Here is a 20,061-nt window from a genome sequence, read left to right as displayed (position 1 = left end):
TAACGTGAATTGTTTTATATGAACCGAATGTTTTCTCTAACAGATCAGTTAATCTTAAAAATATATAGACTGAGAATTTCGAATGAACATTTAAGGAGCTTATCACAGCAACATCCTAACATATTTTAAACAACATGGAAATGAAATACAAATGGTTAGGACTTGCACTTTACAAACCAATCAGTGATATAGTAGATGTAGTATTGAAAGCAAGCGAAACCGTTAGTGAACAAGTATCGTTTAATTTAATTCGATACTCGTCACCAACGCGTAAGGGACCATAGATTTTCCGAAGATTTTTTCTCTTGAATACTCCCATCAGTGTTGATAATTATTCAAGCATCTACATCATACAACAGGACAGGCATGATAAGAGTCTTATAGATCAGAATTTTTGTTCGCCGAAATAGGGCTTTATTTCTTAATTGCCTATTTAGCCCGGTGTAACATCTGTTGGCAAGTGTGATTATTCGTTGCATTTGCAGGATTACGGCATTTTTTTTGTCGTAACGCTGGTTTCCTAATAAACAAAGTCTTTCGAACTTATAATTCTCAACAGTAACGTGGGTTCCTATACGCTCAGGAGATTTGTTTGTTGACAGAAAGTGCATCGTTTTGTCCTCCTCCACAAGACCCATTTGCTTCGCTTATTTTTCTAAGTTAAAAAATGCCGAATAAACGGTGTTGGTGTTTAGGCTAATGATATCCATATCATCGCCACATGCAAGCAGCATTATTTCTTATATACATCTTATTAACTTCTTATACAATTTTTTTTGGCTGGAAGGGTCAGAAATTGAACCCAGTCAATATTAAACCGTAAGTACATGTGTAAACACATAATGTCGACTTTTACTTAATTTACGTTATTCAGGTTTAAAATTTCGTCTAATAATGTTATTCATTTGTAAACAGTAATTTCGCTCAGTGTGTTGTTTTTAGCACAAACGCATAAATGACAGTTATATAAATTAACTTTACTTAATTGAAATATTTTATTTTCAAATTTTTACATTATTATTTACAAATAAATAATAAAAATTTATAAAACTCTAAGTTTGATTAGGTACACGTTGTATTTATATGTAAGCACGTAAGTCCACGATCTCTCAAAGACAGGGCTCTACTTTTAATCAAAATTTTAAATAAATTTACAAAATTTTAAGCAATAATTTGTGTAAATACTTCTATTCTGCTATTGTTATAGCTGACATTCATTGTTATTTAAAAGAAGAAGACGACACTTATTAAAAATAGATTAAGTAAAGTCCTACGAGTGCTCTTGACTTTAAACAGTAAGAGTCACGCTACTGAGAACATCCTTTTGTATAAAATAAAAATAAAAATAAAAATAATTAAAAAAATTCACATAAATCTTAATCGTAAAGTAAGCAAGTCAGACAACTATGAGGAACATCAATTGACTAAATTTATGTAATTAAAAATGAAATTTGCTCAAATACAAACTGTCAACAAAGTGAGAAAATATCCTGCAGCTTTCGACTGTGCCGGCGATGACTGCAAGTGCAGGAACATGCAAATTTGATTCTGACTTCGCTTGAGAAGCGCCGCTGGCACATGCTGCGCCAGCAATTAACACAACATTAAATAATTCCTGCCAAATGAATTCTGAGTCCTGGTTCAACCTTGTCTGACAACAAACTGGCTTTCACAGCCACCGGCGACAGCGGAAGACAATAGGCATACGTACTTCTCCGGCCATTGTCGCTTGTTGTCCTTGCAACCTTGGGTTTGTGTAAACTCTGATTTGTCACTAAATCATAACTCTGCGGTTTTTTTGTATCTTTCTTGCGTAGGCGTAAATAAAAAAAAAACAGAGAGGAAAAGATATAAAATAAAAGAAAATTGCTTTCAAATTTCAATTCGTTTCTCATTTAATTTTTTAAATTGACTAATTTTTGCCGTAAATGAGTTTTGGCGCCATCCAATAATATTGTGAGACGGTCATTTGGCACAAGGTCGTTTCGCTTCACATTCATTAAATTCATAGTTGAAAAATAGAGAAGAAAGGGTTTGAAATATATTTGAGATACAAATTGATACAATAGATTTTTCTCATTGCATTTAGCAATAAAATACGTTTTACTTATACCGGGGCCAATGACGTAAATTTATGGCCAAATATGCGGAACTCAGCGTAAAATTATCGCTTCGATTGCTGCATTTCGTTGCGAACATTTGCACATTTGCACATTTGCACTGACAGCACAATTCTTTTTCGCACTTAATTCAATTCAATTGTATGCAATGCAATTGCACTCGATGCGATACTTTACGTCGGTGCTCCGCACTTTAATATTTGTTTCAATTCACATCCATGCCATTGTGTTGGATGCACTTAAACAGGCTGCAGTTCGAATGTATTTACCTGCTTTGATCCGTACGCTTGACAGGTTGTTTTGTAGCATCACACGAATATAAACTGCATCCAACTGGCTAACAAGTGCCGGCGAGGCAGGAGCATATTGGTTGAGATACATGGAACAGATACTTGTGGCCAAATGATTGCGTAAAATATTTTCGTGTTTTGCTGTTAATTTCATTTCTGCATTTGTTAGAAGATTTGCACGTAGGGAAGGGAAAGAGTAATAAAAAATGTGGCTGGTTTCAAGAATGTGGTGTGGAATCTGCAACCAAGTGGACTACATTAAATTTAAACCACTTTACATGCTTGTGAAAGATATGCGGAAAAACTGCTTTAAGTACTGAACTGTGTGTAATTAAATTCAGAAGTAAAGAATATAATTTATATTAAAAAAGAAAGAACGGGTCATAGTTTTGGAAATTCGAAAATTATTTCCTTCATTGCATTTAGGTATTACTAAACTGTATAAGAAATTTCGACTTTTGTGATGTAGTAAGAATAAGTTATTCAGAAATAGCTCAGAACAGAGCAATAAAATTTTTTAGCATCCTTAAACTATCGTCCTTTTTATATACATATAAGTAAAGTTTTTAGCTTGATATATTAAGAGATAACACATTAGCAACTGTGACTATTGGTTGATTGAAGAATGTTTGAAAATTTAATAGTATTTCAGTGTAGCGAATATTCTGCAAAACTTTCAACAACAAGAACGTTTAAGTCTCATTAGTAGATTTTATTAAATTAGATAGCAGGATAAACATATTATCTTAATATGAGATAAAACAATATGCCTAAAATAATGCTCTGTGCAAATTTTTAAAGGCGCCTTGGGATGCTATTTGTATAAACAGATATAGCTTTCAAACTCATTTTTAAAATGGATACTCTATAAGGTGTCCACTCTAACTGAAGGAAGACTTAAAGTTATCAAAACTTTTATAGATTGATTACTACAACAGCAAAACATATATATTTAAAAAATAATAAACATTGCATATAAGGTGAAGCTCATAAAGTCTACCACTGTGAAGATACCATAGAAAAGTGCTACTAACTCCATGTAAACAAACAACACAAGGTGATTTAAATATTTAGTCTATAGTTAACTAATCTTTGGCTAACAACAGTGATAACATTTTAACAGTAAAATTTATTTCTATAACTATTTAAATGGGTCATTATTACAAAATAGAGATAGTACATTGCGACCTAAAATATCTATTGTCCCCCTTAATTGAATTAGATTGTTTTTCCAAGTTTGATTTTTTTAATGAAATACAGTATAGAGCCTATTTTTCCTAATCTTGAATTTCTATGATTCATGAAATACCCTCCTAGGTGTTTCTTCCGCTTGTGCATCAGTGGACATGATATGCGGTTCCTCTCTCTTCGTTACAGAATCTATAGTCTAAGTTGAATTTGAGTCCTAATTATTTTACATGATTATTTAATCTACAGTGACTGGTTAGTAATCCCGTAATAATTCTTAGGTTATTTTGGTTTGTTCTATACAGTCTTTGAAGCATATTAGGTTGTAAGTCCATAAAAGCATTTTAGATTGTAAAAGTCTTGGTAGATTTTCCCAACAGAGTTTTCTTTATTTTTCCTCTACGCCGTTTAAAAGAATGGATAAAGTTCCTTTGCCTAGACTGCAGAAGAGTCCGGAGCTATTATTATTGAAGCCGCGCTTCTTCTTGTGAGTTTGTCAGTCATTTCATTCAAATGGGTGGTTCCAAAAAATCATTAATTCAAAAATCTAAGAATGTTGTTTCTGCATTGACTGTATTTAATTGCAGTTTAAGAAGGAAAAAATTAGAGCATCAATGCAATGCGTTTTTACATAGATTAGTAAACTATCCAGTCACCATCAACGGATGGTGGATATCAATGAATATCCGCCTAGAACAGCAATATATCTTCGTGATACGTCTTCCTCCTTTAAATAAAAGAGGCGATGTGACTAGAAGGCTGACTACATGTACTCTAAACTCTAATAATAGCATAATTTCGAATACTTGTGCTATTTTCCGAGGACCTATGGTCCACTTAGAAGAGAAGTGCAGCAGTAAGTAAGTAAATATACAATTTTTCATTCGACACATATAAAAGTAAAAATACATTTAAAGATACCTATATTTTTTTTAATCGTATATTATTTATTATAAAATTCCATGTTGTCTATAAGAATATAAAGTATATGCAGCTCTAGAAAAAAGTTAAACTAATTATTGAATACCAAGAACAACTTACAATTCTATTCATTAAATAAGTTTTCCCTAATAAATTTAATGTAGGAGGAGCAGCTATATTTCCAGATTTTAATAAAAATCATCACAAAATTAAAGAAGGTATATAATTTTATAATCCTTTATTAATTAATAATCTTCGTCTACCCAATCGCTCCTATCTTATATTAGCTAAACAAAATAAAGCTGAAGAACATAAACCATGACCAACTTAGAATTTGGATTACGTAGGAAATCAGTTATTTATCAGATTAAAGGGGATATAGTAATTATTATCATATAGTCTTTTTAAAACGTTAACTGTTTATTGAATATAAAATAATGAATTACTATATATCTTGTGTCGAATATATTTATATAAAAATTTTACAGAATATTACAATATTAAATAATTGTAGTAATTTGTAAAAATTTTTTTTATGGTTGCAATTTATGCTACTTATTAAATTTAATTACTAAATATAAATTAATTAAAAATTTAATGTAATAATTTATACTTAATTTAATATCTTTTAAAAACATTTAAAAGAATTTTTAAACAAAATTTTAAATATAAAAATTCTAAAACTCTTACACTTCAAATGACGTGTGTATTTGGAACTCAGCGCTGCAATCTTTCCGACCATGCTTGAGCTGTCTTCTCTTATCGCAACTCTCTGGTTCTTTGCACTCCACTCGATTCGGTCGCGTGCCTATGCGTTCTACCGACAAAGCTCAGCTTTCAATCCAACGTTTCAATTACTTTATCTTTTGCATACCAGAGAAGTGCAGTTTTGCGCTTAAATTGAGCGTTTTAATCGCTTGGCAATTATCTGCGGTTTTGCTTTATTAATTTTTTATAGGCGTTTTGTTTTTGCCATTACAGTGCATAATTGCATTTGTCCAACTGTTAAAGAGCGAACTTTAACAACTTTAACACCAGATAAAAAATGTATCTGCACTACAAATGCATTGTTGTTTCCTTTGGTTGCTTATACTAAATTAGTTGCCTGTTAGCAGCGGACAATAAAAATTTTCTATGCATGTAATTTAGTAGTTATTTTAGTTTTGCCGTTAACTGATTTTTAAACTATGCCGATAACAATTTCATGTGCAGTTTTATTTAGTTTAATTGTTTAAGTGCAGTCAATTAACAGATATAAAATTGAATAGACTAGTAGCTATTTATTAAGTTAAACTACTTGCGATAAATTATATATCTATTAAGTATTTATGCAATTTAAAGCTTACCTATTAAAAAAATTATGGTTTTATTGTTAAAGACGTTTAAGAACAACAGTAGGAGTTTTACCATGAGAAAGAAATCAAATGTACTTCGAAATGTTGGTGAGTTTAATATTTAAATGAACTCTAGAAAACATTAATGGAAACTAGCTTTAGTAAGTTTATCGGAGAATTTCGATTTAACGACGAATAATGGTAAATTTCACTATTATAACCAACTTTTTCACAATATTATATTAGGTCTGTTCCACGAGCTACTCATAGTAAAAAATGAGTAAAACAGAAGTAAAATTTACACAAAAATACTTGAAAATTTGCTGGTGAAACGCGCTTGTGTATACACAGTGTTTACTCAAAGTTACTATGAGTAGCTCGTGGAACAGACCTATTATTTGCCGACTTAGTTTCATTCTTACATTACGTACATAAAAAAGGAACCACGACATCTAGCGACGACTAGTATAACAAATTTCTACATTAATTACATGAAATTATTTGCGAAAACTGACAGACTTAACAACACCGCGTTATCGAATCTCAGAATGGTTACAGGCTCCTCGGTGAGGTATGCAGATCTGAAGATAAATATTGTTTGGTCTGATGAAGTGATAAACAATAATCCAGTCAAGGGGTAAAGAGGGGTTTTGAAGATACCTCGCAGTTAATAGAGAGTAAAAGTACTCAAGTGCACTGGCTCAACTAGTTTCAACATAATAATAAATAGAAGTAACTAGTTCTTGTTAAGCTTTTTCATATAAAAATGTTCAGCTGAAAACTCTACATCTTGAGATTCAAGCTGTGTTAGCATATAGTGAATTTGAAGCATGATCTAGCGTCAAGTCAGTGCTCACTGATTTCACTCACTGGAAATCTTAAAAAAAGTTTTGTTTGAAATATCCAAATATTTCTAAATTCTAAATAATTAAGCATATCTTTATTAGAAGTCACTAATTTCTTATAAGAAAAACTGTATGTATTATAATATACAAATATCTGCTTAAACATATATTTCTGATGAAGAATTAAACAAACAGGCATTAGTACAAAAACAAAATTAAATTGTGTTACTTAAATAATGTAGGGATAGTTACCATTATTCACGGAATTTCTGTAAATTTGCATATATGTATTTCTATATTCACCTATATCATTCAAGAATCCATAATCTCTGATTCTAGTTTTCTTACTGAGATATTTCGCAGAGTAAGATAAGCAATTGTCTTCAGTGCTTTGGCAAAACATATTGAGTCTTTGTGTAGTGCTTAATTTTTTTTGATTTTCTTTGGGTTGTTCTCTATAATGATATGAAGTAAGTAAAAATTTTAAAGTGTTATTTTATTTTAGAGTTAGATTAACTTGTCACGGTGATTCTAGAGATATAGCCTTGCTCTTTAAACATAATATTGATATGAAGTAAATAAAAGTTTTGGTATATTAATTTTATTGTAGAGTTCGAATTTTAGTGTTGTTTTATAAATATCACAGGGTTTAACAGTTTGGTCACCTTTAATAGGAGGAACTACAGATGACTAAGATCTTTTCGGCAGAAAGTTGCATGTACAATGGCCCAATGTTCCCCTGCGGACGTAATGGAATGATGAAGAATGTTTCTAATGCAATCTAGTTCATCCGCTTTGTAGTTGCCTGTGATAATCTCCTTATCGTGGGCAGATGAAAGAGAAGTGTTGAACTGTGTCCATTCATTAAGATACATTAGACTTAATTCAAGCACTTCAAACGTACTTCATTATTCTAGCATAAATTTATTCTTCTTTAATTTATTAATTTATTTTATTTTTTTTTGAAGGAATCTTTCAAAACAGCTGCAGCTTGAAAAATACTAAATTAATTCAGAAACTTTCAGTACTTCTACATTTTTAAATGTATATAGACAAACGCCTTAAATTATGTCATAATCCAAAAATCATTCAAATATTTGTTACTAAATTTTATTCCTTTAGTGAAATATATATAATTATACAATATATGTCATTTATATAAAAATTTATAAAGAGGAGACTGACTGCATTATATTCTTCCCAAAAATTTCCTGTCAGTTTATATAGCTATATTATTTTCTAATAAGAAACTTCAGATTGACAAGATTATATATAACTATAATACATTATTTTCTAATAAAAAACTTTAAATCGACAAGATTATTAAAAATACAGAGCATTGTTCCTATCAAAATAGAGCGGGGTTGAAAATGTGATCAATATATCTCGAGGAAGTACTAAGTGTTGACGGCACAATTGTTACCGCAGTCGTTTGGCTTTCATTGTGAAATAGCTTCAGTCCTTACTGTATAGAATAACATGAAGTGGTAATAAGTCTAAAGAATTGAATGAACTCGTATTTAACGTATAAGCTATACATGATGTAGCCCTGATTTGTACTTGTCTTAATATCGTTTATTATGAGAATTTATGTATGATTCGGTTAGTGTATTACTATACCATCCAATACTAATTCTACTACAGTTTTATGATCCTATGATGGCTATCTAAAACCGTCCATTTCTTATTAAAGGGCTTTAAGAAGTATTCTGTTAACTTTTTAATAATCTCAAATAATTAATAATGTATTATATGATTAATAATAAAACATAAAGGTATGTTAAGAATGATTTAATATTGTCTGATTTATAACAGCAGCACTATATTTTTTTTTTGAGAAGTTCCGTAAATTTATGCTTTACTCTTTGATCAGTAATGATATCGATATATTTGATTTTTTTTTCATACACCTTATTTTATAATCACAGTGTCTAAGGTCTTTTTAAGTATGCTGCATGCACAAAGTATCTTAGTTTATGTATGAATGGCGATTTTATGTAAAGTAGTAAAATCCGTTGCTCAAGTTTTGGAAAACTAGCCCCTTACAATTATACTTAATAGTTATATATAGTTTTTTAATTGTTCAAAAATAAAAATTAAGAAAAAGAAACCATCGCTATTACGACTTAAGTCTAAAGTCATTATCAGGAGAAAAACAAAAATAGTTATTAAATACTCTTAACCTAATTATACATTTCGAAGACGTCAGGTACAAACTATGTATTCCAACTAAATATGTATGTCGAATATAACTATAAATGCGTTAACTCTCCGAGTCCCTCTATGCCTTTATCTGTTTTTATCGCAAGCGAAGCATTAAAACGGTTATGTTGACAAGAACTAATTACCGCATTTCTTAAACGTTTTTGGTCGTATTAATGTGCGATTTTATCTACAAAGCAAATTGCACAAAAATTTGTATGAATTTTAATTTTCATTTTTTTTAAAGTTTTTTAAATTTTATTTTATTTTTATAAGTTTAAAATTGTGCGATATTTTTTATCAGTTGAAACAATGAAACATCAACGAAATTGCAAATTAGTGCCGAAACTACGCAACTGTGCGAAACCAAACAAAAGCCGGAGTTGGCACCTGGTTCAGAAAATTATAAAATTGCAGAATGAAACCCAAAAATAATAAAACGAAAGAAAAAACGAAATACATTTTTATTAATAAATTCAAAAGAGAAACCTTAACATCAAAACAAATTGTCGTCATTTGCCACGTTTTCCACCGCTCGAAACACTCGTTTTTTTCGGGTTTCGGGAGCACCTTCATCGGTGAATTATTGCTCAGTTGCGAAACATGCTATTTGGTTGTCGCCCAGGGAAAACCTTATGCTTCGCTGCATCTGACTTGGGTCTACTGGCTAAACCCACTATTTAAACTGTTTATTTTTTATTTATTTTTCCATCAAAACTTTTTTATTACAGTTTTAAAACACTTTGATGAGGGTGGCCGCGGTGGTATGGCATGGTAATTTGCACAATTTCCAACGAATGCATATTTTCACCATTTGTGCATATTAAAATACATTAAATTTAATTTATTGAAAGAATATTTTGTAATAAGCGGTAATGTGTTTCAAAGTGTCACAAAAGAGAGCGAAGGGTGTATATTTAAAATTAATTTATATAACAAAAATAACTTTTATTTTTATTTTATTTCGTAATATAAAAGCTATATCAGAAATTAGTTCCTTATATTTGAAAACTGTAAAGTGTTACTATATATTGTCCATATTTTGATACAAACTTTCAGCACTGAATTTGGACATATATATTATCTAAATATATTAGTACTTATTCTATTTATTTACTTACTGCTGTCCTTTTCTTCTAGTGGAGCATAGCAGCCAACAATTCCTCTAAATCATACCTTGTTGCCTACTTCTCTCATTATTTGTTAACTGGAGTACTGTGCGTCCTGGTCCACGGTTCTTCTTTGCACGGTCTTAGCTGGGGGTATAGGCCGACAGCTACCTTGTGAATTCCAACGTAGGACTTCTTTTGTTATATGGGAGGCTGGTTTTCTAAGTGTGTGGCCAATCATATTTCATTTCTTTTTTTTAATTTCAGTGGCAGCTTGAATTTCTTTCGTGCATTCCCATAGATTAGTATTGGCTATGAGTTCTTGCCACGATATTTTCAGTATTCTTCTTAAGCAGTTGTTTATAAATAAGACGTGTTTTTTCACGTTTCTCATCCGTAGAAAAAGGTTGACTTGATGTTCGAGTTAAATATTAGAAGCATATTATGTTTAACTGTACGAATGCTGAGTTGGCTTTATTCAGTCGAACCGAAACGTCTTCTTCACCACCACTTTTATCCGAGATGATGCTGGCCAAATATGTAAATGATTTTACGTGCTCAACTATGTTATTTCGGGATTGTGTGACCGCTACACATTACTTCTGTTTTTTCATGGTTTATGTACAGGTTGGCATTGGATGCACAGGAACCAAGTATGTTAATTTTGTTCTGTAATTCTGAAATTTTATGACTTAGGAGATTGACATGATTTGTCTCCTGCAGAAGCACAACAGTGGTATATATTGGCATTGATTCTATTCCTAACGATTCAACTTTATTTATTCATTCATTCATTTCAGTACGTTCTCAGGGGAACATTGGGCAATAACGAACTTTTTCCAACTGTCAAGATTTTTTACCTGGGTTTTAATTTAATCCAAAGGTTTTTCCGTTTGCTTGGATTTCTTTCTCTAGTGTTCGCTTTCAACCATTCAACTTGTCATCTTATAACCGCATTCCTTTTCAAAATACTTTCAGTATATATACCTAAATATGCTTGAAGACTGGATGTGTCGTTTGTCTGCTGTAAACTCTGGAACTCTTGGAACCCAAAAGTTCCAGAGCGCTGGATTGTAAATATCAGAAATAATGTGAAAGCAAAGCTTTCAGAAAAATATATTAGATACACATTTTAGAGTGAGATCAAGGCACTATTGGATAGTAAAATAAAATAAGAATAAATTGTAAAAGTTTCAGGTTCACAAAAAGTGTTAAAAGATTTTAATATCAACTCTCTCAGTAGTGTTAGGTTATATTTTCATGAGTCTGACTTTAAAGTCTGTCTTTATTGCCAAAATAGTCGTAAGCACTTTATGTATTAAATTTCCTTGTCTTATATTCATACTTTTTTTGTACTAGGTATGGTGTACATTACTTACATTTCGTCATGTTCAACTCAACTATCGTTTAGATATTCTGGATTTTGTGAAAGATTTAAATTTAAATTTTATTTTATTACTGTGTCATATTATGAGATGCAAAATAGCTCTATCTGAATCTGCCTTACATCTGAAATCATTCATTGAAGCCACATAATTAAATTGTGTGTATTTTATTTACTATGAAATTTTATGCATCATTGTTTCGTTCGGATTTGGATTCCATAGCACAAGTAAATTAAAACACATATTTCGGTAAACCAGGATTGGAGATGAAGCCACCAAATTCAATTATATTTTTGGTGGCGAAATATTTGCTTTATTTTCATATAAAATTAATTCTGTGACGAATGTTGAGCTGCATAACTGATTGATAATATTTAATTTAATTTAATTTAATTTAAATATTCAGCAGCAAAATAATATAATTTATTTATGGAAATGAAAGTGAATATTATATTAATGTTAGTGAGTTATACAAATGTGAATTTTTTTCTAAATAACTTTAAAATAATTTTGTTTTTAAATAACCATTTATTTCAAATATTTGTCAACATTTAGAGCACGAATGACATGCTAAGAGACCTTAGAATAGATCCGGTCAAAAAATACATAAGGGATAGAGCTCTGAAGCTATATGCGAAAATCGACAGGCTACCCTACTTAGCACTATCTAATCTCAGAGTAATCACTAAACGCACGGGGCAGTACGCAGATCTTAGATCAATCATTGAATAATCACGAAGATTATCAGGAATATTCAAATTAGTATTCAAATTAGTATAATCTGCAGAATCCCCCCATCTATCATACAGTAAAAGTGCCCAGATGCACTAAATCGAAAAAACACAAATAATGGATCGTTGCAAAGGAGTGTGTTGCAAGGATTTAGAGTAATAACAAGACTGTGTCCTATAATGATAGGATTAGGGGTCCTAATTTTTGTAATTAATTTTGTAAAATTTTATTATGCTATATCATAATAAAATAAAACATTTTTCGTTTCGATCATTACAGGCATTTTATTTAAATATTTTACTTTAACACTATATTATGTTAATAGACTCTTTATCGACTTGTCCGACAGTAAGCACTAATTATATTTAAATTTTTAGAGTAAAAGTGTGATCTTTATTGACTTATAAGATGATGAGCATTTATTATGTAGAGTAAATGTAAGCGATTGGTTCGATTAATAATTGATTTTCGTAGTAATTTTTAATTTCAAGAAAATGTTGTTAATATAAGTGCATCAAATCCAAATGCTTTAAAATATATATACGTATTTAATGATTTACTGCGGTATTAATATGCCATTTGAAAGCACTTTTTTATGCAAAATAATATGTTTACACGAAATAGGTAATGTTTAATATCTTTAAAAATTTTACATTAGTGTAAGAACATTTTACTTTAAATATGATTATAATTAATCATATTAGTTATATACATATATGGTCTTGTAAATTAATATTGTGAGTTAATTGTAGTTTATGAAATGCTTCTAAATATATACAAATGTTAAATCATATATAACGGCATAAATATGCTACTTGTTAGCATTGTTTATGAAGAAAAATTCCTATTCGCACTATATATAAGAAATGTTTAATATATCAAAAAGTGTATAATTTATTTTAATATAAACTTGTAAGTCATGGCTTGAATCGAATCAAATCCAAGTAAATTGCTATATCGAACCTATTTAAATGATATAAAATTTTTAATACTAAACTATGGCCTTAAATTAAATAAATGCAACAGAAATAAGATAGATCTTATAATATATATGTAATTCTAATTCATCTCAGCTTATTATTATTGCGGGAGTTTGATTTAAAGCTGTTTTTAGCTTTGTTATATTGTTAAGACATTTTACGTAAAGCTTTTAATAGTTTTTTTTGGTAAAAACTTTATAAATTTGTGTGACAATAGTAAAAAATTATTATATTTTTTTTAAACTTATTATTTTTAACACAAGCTTATTAATTTTCTTCGCAAATTTTGATAATATTTTGCATGTATTTTAATGCAAATCAGCCTTTAGTTATGAAAGTCTACAATTTTTTTCGTCATTTAACCGTCAAATATAAATATTACCTTAATACCTCTAAACACATAGGATGTTTTGGGTGTCCAAAAAGCTTTAACTTTCGAGAGATAATTCCTTGCTCCAAGAAACGACAAAAATCGTGATCAATTCAAATTATTTTGAACTGCTATACTTCTCGAACCAATTTGTTTGTAAAAATATTTTGGGTATCAAATTTATTATTTATGACCTAATTTAATCTAATGATTGGATAAAATTTTTTGAGTTACACTGTTTTATAAATAAAATCAGTTTATATACAGCGATATGTTAAATAAAAATAAGTTTTACACACAGTTTGTTATACTATTCAATAATATTTTAGAAAACCAAAGTGTATCGGTGTTGTGGAAGCGCAACATAACTATTCTCATATTAAAAATGTGGTATAAGAAAGTGCTTAATAATTATTGAAAGATCATAAAAATAAAAAAGGGATCAGGTTAATCGAAAAGTGAAGACAAAAAACGACATGTGTTGGAAATGGAAAATTACAGCTAATCCATAATCGCTATGATCGAATAGCTAAGACCCTCGTGACATTTAGGACAACTTCCAATGGAATTTTGGATATTAAGCTTGAGACTCAATGCACAATAATATCATTTGAAAAATTAACGACATTCCGGACAACTTTCTAGGGAATGTTAGGCTTGACTGATGTTAGGCTTGACTGTAAATCTCATTACGCACTGAAAGCAAATTTAACCTGGTTGGGATTTTCGAGCCATCTAATATACAGCTCGGAGCTAACATCATCTGAGTTCCATTTGTGTCATTCGTTTACAAAGGTTCACTGTTAATGGTGAAAAATTAGCCTATCCAAGAATCGTTGGAAATCATTTTGATAAATTTTTTACCAATAAACCTCAGCAATTCCACACTAAGAAATTTTTTAAAAAGCAACTTCAAAAATATAAGAAATAAAGTCACTAAAAATTTTAATAAAATTAATTGTCAATAAAGAAAATTTTTGTTCAAAAATAAACCAAAAACGGCGGCTACATTTTATATCACAAATTATAACTTAAAAAATGTATCAATTCATATTAAAATATAATGATTGTTGTATTAATAGAATCAAAATATTAAATTAAATAGAAAGATATAAGTGATTGATATGAATTTTTCGAATAAGTGAATTTTTTTCACGTAAAGATGCATTATTTTGGTATATATTAAAAATAAATTTTCGTCCCAAGAGATTACATCTTTAACTGAAAGCACTTTTCAAAGAAACACCCTGTATATGACAATATAACTAAAATGTTTACATCAGTACGCGTATAAATGCGCATTGTGGAATATGTAACAGCGCTGTTAAAACTTTTGCTTTGTATTAGAGTCATAATATTATCAGTTAATCCTGTCCAACAAAATCAGTTCTTTTTGGAATTGTTTTATATTATTTAAATAACCACTGTTGCCACATCATTTAATTATGTACATTTTATTTACTGTAAAATTTTATGCATTTTTATCTGATTTGTGTGTGGACTTCATTACTTCAATTAATTAAACACGGAATTCACCAAACAAAAGTTAAAGCAATGAATATATGATATATGTATATATTGTTGTTATATATCAATTCGTTTATTTGATATTGTTACTTTGTTATAATTATACTCAATGGTTAAAGGAAAGCCACTAAATTCAATTTAAAATTTCGGTTAAAATATCTGATTTTCAAAAATTTCAAATAAATACTTTAGCAAGTAATAAAATTGCTGAGTATTTAAAATTTTATAAATATGTGAAAAACAATTTAAATATTTAATTTTTTATATCTAATATTTTAATTAAAAATATTTTTTAATTAAACGGTTTTTTAATAATAATACAAAAATGTAAAAAAAATAATTAGGCTACCGCAGGTTGATTGCAATAAAAGTTAAAGTTGTACCGAATGTTCTGTATTGCTGCTAATAACATTTTCTCGTTTACATTTTACGGCGAGTAAAGTTGCTGCATTTTCAGATGTTGGACTATAAAACGTTTAAGAAGTAAATGTGGAAATGTGAAAATGTGAAAATGTAGTAATGTGGTAATGTAGAAAGAAATGCGTGGAGTAGATAATTCTCACGCTGCACTCCAAACATCATTAATTGGGTCCATAAAAAATCATACGAATGATGAGTGGCCAGAAACAGAAGCGTTACGCTAAGCCATAAACACCTTTAAGAAGCAAATACTAGCAATAAGAAAAGTTACAAAAACGAAAAAATAAATAAATGAAATAAAATAAAAATAAAAAAATTATGACTATCTGGACGAGAAAAAAGTTGTTAGACATTAAAAAGTAGCGCAATAAAACTTCAAATGCGGAAGATCAACAACATTAGTCGATTGAAGCAAAAGCTATGCGAGTTGAGCAATACGCTTTGCATTTACAACTATAAACCATTCAATATTAATATTTTCGGATATATACTGATTTTGTTTAGGCTTTTCATATTTTAATTTAAAGCTGCATGAATTTGCTTTTCTACAAGACCCACACCTGAACACCACACAAACCTACCTACCAAACACAAGGCGCTGAAAATAACTTAATTGTTTTTCAATCGTTTTCCTTTCAATCTTCATTATCTGCTGTGATGGATGCGCCCGAAGTCATCTATCAATGTGTTATAAAAAATTAAATAAAATTGCTGGTATAATAGTTACCTGCCAATGAAATGGGCGTTAAATCAAACAACAATAACAACAATAGCAGCAATAACATACAACATTAGTACCAAGACAACAGAAACAGCGACTGCAACAACAACAACTCCAACAACACCAACAACACTAACAGTACCAACAGTAACAGTACCAGTAACAGCAACATCACAATTTTCGCTTCAACAGCGTCCACCCAACCGTGCTGTGCCCCATCATAACTGCTGAAACAATGCATTGCATAAAGGGTCAATCAATAACACGCTTTAAACTTGATTACATACACACACACACACACACACAAACAAACACACATAGAGTGTGGAGTGTATGTTGTTTATATGATCATATAGGCTCATATTGGCTTTTAAATTTAAATGCCGTACATTAAACCCTAATCAAACTGCAGGTGACCACACGCACATTAATAGGCGCATACACAATGTTTGAAGCATTGCGCCCCATTTTTCATTCCTTTTACTATTTTTATTAAGATTTTGTTGCCTGCGGTAGAGTTCGAGTTCATTTAACAAATTAAAAGTTGCGGCTGTGACTGCGACTGCGACTGTGACAGCAACGGCAATAGCAACAGGGATAGCGACTGCGGTTGTTACTGCTAACGCTGCTGATTAAGTTATCATCGCCTTAAAACGCGGCCTGTGAAACCTTAAATATAAAAAAAATAACACATATTTTCCTTTTGATTGATATAAGACTGTGTGTATACAGATGCGAGAGTACGCAGATACGGTATACGTATCTGAAATAGTTGATCTATTCTGTCTATTCACTCGATATTAATTGAATTGAGCTTCGTCTGTGCGATGCATTCATCAAATGTTGACGTCCAGATCGCATAGAACAATCGCACCGCCGATATGTTGAGTTAATTAATTTTCCAAGTGTTAAAGTAAAATTTTGATAAATTATAGAATTTATTTGAAATAACCAAAGTTGTTAAAGGGCTGAACTTAACATAGCATTAGATTTAGCTTTGAAGAATAACTTAATTTTTTTGTATAGTAAGATGTAAGTAATAAGCTAAAATATGGATATATTAATTAGTTGGTAATAGAAAGGTAAAAAGCTATTTCTGGGTATGAGTGGTATTTACGTAAAGTGGAAGATGTTTAAGCCATGCGCGAGTGCGAGTAAATCGAGGTAGAGTAAATTAATATATCTTAGGGATTTTTTTGCACTGCACTTATGTAAATATTTATTAATTTATTTATTGCACTTATTTATGATTTTTGGTTAAAAGTTTTTAAATTTATTTATTTATTTATTAAACATCTTATAAAATTTTTATAATGGTAAAACCTAATTTACCTAATTTTTTTAATTTACTCTACTCGAAATTCTGCTAAATACCAACATTCGCTGCCATACCGACATAATTCACTATTTTCCTCAATTAACCATCAATTTATTCGAGCTGGCACAAGGCCTTAATAGTAAAATTGTACTAGATGAAAAAAGTAAGCAAAAATTAGTCTAAGCGTAAAATGGGGTCTTCACCATTAGTGAACTCCTCTCAAAAATCAAGAGTGAAATGAAGAGGTTAGTGTGATTGATTCATTAAAGTCAAATGGAAAAAAGATTTCAACCCACAGTCCAGAAATGATCAAGAGCTTACAATTTTTCAGAAATCAAGAGTAGTATACAATGAACATGTTTAATAGTAAAATTGTAGTAGATGAAAAGAGTAAGTAAAAATCAGTCTAAAATGGGGTCTTCAGTATAAAGATATATTATTTTTTGCATTATGGGAAAGCATAAAAAGCTTCAGAATAACATTTTAACTTATTAAAACCACCTTAAAGGACTTTAAAATTTTAAAAAGATTTATAACCATGAAGCCCGTGTAATATTATTTGCAACAAACTTCTCTCAGAAATTAAGTGTGAAATGGAGAGGTTAATGTGATTGATTCACTAAAGCTAGATGGAAAAAAGATTTCAATCCGCAGTCTAGAAATGAATTACAGCTTAAAACTTTTACAGAAATCAAGAGTAGTATATGGGCTGAATTCATCAAAGCCAGATTGCAAAACAAAAAAAAAATACGCAATGCAATGGAATAAATTATATTAAATAAAAATATTGAAATGAGTAAGATTAAAACTTTGGTCAAACCTTGGGTAAGTATACATCTTATGTGATGACGCCTACGGTAATAGAATGAAATCAAAGAAGACTGCTTCCGCCTTTTTAATATGGTGAGTCAAAATTTGTGGACACTCATGTGTTCTTGCTTAAAAGAAGTTGTGGAGTAGTATATCAATTTGACACAATTCTTTTTACTTCTAGATAGGGTTATAGAGGACTGAATTTTTTGTCTTAACGCAGGAGGTCTCGTTCTTTCATCTAATTTGATCTTTTACAAGAAAATAACATACTAGTTACTAATTTAAATGTGAATATATATGTTATAACTAAAATAGATATTGATTGTGTGCTAGTTTATCCGATTTATAGTGGGCGAATTTTCTCTATTTTTTTATGCTTCTAACTAACATATATGTCTTTATAAGAATGTTGTACTATATATCGAAATAACTTTTGCTATGCATTTTATGTTTTTTTATATATTTTCTGATTCATTACTATAAACAATAAAGTTAATGAAAAATATTTGGATTAGTTACGAAATCATTTTTACCCCATGGTCATATGGCACTTTGACGATATTGATCAATATATGGCCTAAAAATATATCAGGTGCTAAAGTTAATCCAAAAAGAATAAAATAATTTCTTAAGTTAATCAATTATGGTTAATTCATAATATCAGATGAAATTTTCTTTACAGAGAGTTTATGTACATCAAAGTAAAGATTAGTCAAGATGAGTTGAATATATATGTAGTTATATATTTATAATTGACATCGCAATGTTTTAAAAATAATAATCCTGTACATATGTTCAGATTATTCCTTTTTATAGAGTAATATATTTCCTGGATAAGCTTTTTTATTTGACTATTGATTGAAATGATATTGAGATGAAAAATTTTAAGACTAATAGCAATGAATATTTGAAAACTAATTATAGTTAATGTAACTAAATTTCATTCTCGTTCTTGTTAATTTGGGATCATGTTAGGCAGTCATCTATATTCAAGAAAATTATATCAGAAACACTAAAAATCAAATAGGGAAACTTGAAGTAAAATAATTTCTTTAATAACAATATTTAACATATTAAATTAAATATTATGTTGATCAACATATATTCAAAATTAATGCTCTTCTTTCAATATATTTATTTTAACCATTTAAATTAAGATACTTATATCTTTAAAATCATATTCCTTGCCTAAATGATGGGATCATGGGAATAACCTCAGCAAAATTGCGTGGCTAACAAAGAAGTCAAAGTGTCACCAGAAATTTCCGAATAACTGAAATGTTGTTTTCTTGGTGCTAACAGTTTAAAACGTTCCCATTAACAGTTTACTTTATTTAATTGGCAGATGGTTTTTAAAACAACTAAATCTTAAAGCAAAACAAGAACAATTGTTAAGGTTACGGTCAAATGTTAACAGCGAAACAACAAGAAACAACCGAAAAGTAGAGCGGCAATGACCACCAAACAAAATTTAACATTAATAACTCAAATTCATTTATTCGTTTAAACCAATTAAGATTTTTTTAAGAGAATTTTAATTTTTTTTCTTATTTTAAATAGAAAATATATTTTAATGCGTGAGAAAATTAATTCTTATTTATCTAAATGCTAATATGGTTTTATGCTATAAATCCTGGTCTTCATATACTGGCAATCGACCTCTCTTTGCTAGAAAGATTTATAAGGTTTTTAAAATTCCGAAGTTACTTTAAGTTCGAGTTTCTGAGTTCAGTTAGCGCCTCCTGATAAATATCTTGCTTTATTCCAAAATATGAACCTTCCTTAG

The sequence above is a fragment of the Teleopsis dalmanni genome, chromosome 1, assembly GCF_002237135.1.
Source record: "Teleopsis dalmanni isolate 2A chromosome 1, ASM223713v2, whole genome shotgun sequence".
Lineage (NCBI taxonomy): Eukaryota > Metazoa > Arthropoda > Insecta > Diptera > Diopsidae > Teleopsis > Teleopsis dalmanni.
Note: the sequence above shows the minus strand (reverse complement) of the source record.